Genomic DNA, 1,762 nt, shown 5'->3' with positions numbered 1-1,762 from the left:
AGGCCCCTTAGGGAAGAAGGTATTCTGCAGGGGTGGGAGCACCAGGGTTCCAGAATGTCCTTTCCCAGCCCTGTCTGTCTCGGCCACTGTGTGTCTGAGTCCATCTGCAAAGCTGAGGACTGGCGTGGAAGGGTCGGGCTCAGCCTGAGGTCACACACACAATCCCAGAGCACCAGAACTCAGCCTCTACCCTCCGGAGTGCTCCATCACCCACCCCCACTCCTCCTCCCCAAAGTAGGGTTGCCATGCAATATTTTGGACATACTTATACTTAAAAAGTATTCATTGTTTATCTAAAATTCTAATTTAACAGGCATCCTATATATTTTTTTGCTAAATCTGGCAACTCTACCCCAAGGGGAGCCCCCACTCAATCCTATCCTGAGGGCCAAAGGCCGAGGCCGCAGGAGCTGTGGCAGCCTACTTCCAAGGTGGCCTCAGCGATCCCACCTCCTGGTGTTTGTGCCCTTGTGCAGACCCCTCCCACGGTACCAGGGCTGGTCTGTGTAACCAATAGAATGAGGCAGAAGTGATGGCTTATTGCTTCCGAGATTAGGTTATAAAGGACACTGTGGCTCCTGTTTCCCTCACTCATTCTCACTCTTGCATCAATGGATCTCTCTGGGGGGAAGCCAGCTGGTGTTTCAGAGAGGCCCATGTGGCAAGGAACTGGGCCTCCCTCCAACAGCCCCATGAGTGAACTTGGAAGTGGGTCCTCCAGCCCCAGTGGGGCTTTCAGATGAGCTTGCAGCCCCAGTATGTGTCTTGTCTGCAACTCCATCAAAGTCCCTGAGCCAGAACCCCCAGCTGAGCTGCTCCTGGATTCCTGACCCTTAGAAACTGTGTGATTTTAGACATTTGCTGTTCTAAGCTGCAAAGTTTTGGGGTAGTTTGTGATACTAGCAGTGTGACCTTGGCTGAGCCACTCCTCACCTCTCAGCTTCAGTTTTCTCATCTGTAAAACATGTGTCGAAGAAGTCCTACTCATGAGGTGTTGTGAAAATGGAATTTGCTAGTAGGAGTAAAGGTACTTACATATGTCCTACAATTTTAAGGGGTGGTTATTTAACCCATTCCTCATTTGTGGGCCTGGGTCATGGAGAAGGGTCTCTGGGGGCCCCTGTGGGGGACTTGCACTGAGGTCTTCTGCATCCAAGCCTGGCATGGTGACTGAGAGAGAATTGGAACAAGGCACAGAGGGCACAATTAGTCACCTCCTGGATGTACAGGCTTAAGGGCTTCACAGCTCAACCCATTTCCTTCAGAGGGAATCAGTGACCTTGTTAGCTCAGATATACAGAAGATGAGATTTATAATCTTTAGATGTAGCCAAATGAAAAAGAAACATTTAAAACCAAAATTGACCCTAGTCACTGCCTTCCAGGATGAACTGTCCGCAAATTCAAGGTAGAAATCTTTAATTTTCCCTTCTTTTTTTTTTTTTTTTTTGTCTTTTTCCGTGTCCGGCAACGGTTCGCAACCCTCAGTGTCACGCCTGTACCGGACCGGGACCGGCAACGGGATCGCAACCCTCGGCGCTGCCCCCGCGCCTCGCTCAGCCAGTGAGCGGGAACCGGTCTGTATGTGGGATCCGAACCCTCGACGGGAGCGCCGCCGCGCTTCCCAAGCGGCGCACTAGCGCAGTGCGCCACCGGGCCGGCCCATAATTTTCCCTTCTTTTTTTTTTTTTTTTTTTTTGTCTTTTTCCGTGTCCGGCAACGGTTCGCAACCCTCAGTGTCACGCCTGTACCGGACCGGGACC

This window comes from Galeopterus variegatus, unplaced genomic scaffold, assembly GCF_000696425.1.
Source record: "Galeopterus variegatus unplaced genomic scaffold, G_variegatus-3.0.2 Scaffold1883, whole genome shotgun sequence".
Taxonomy (NCBI): Eukaryota; Metazoa; Chordata; class Mammalia; order Dermoptera; family Cynocephalidae; genus Galeopterus; species Galeopterus variegatus.
This window is presented reverse-complemented; position numbering follows the sequence as displayed.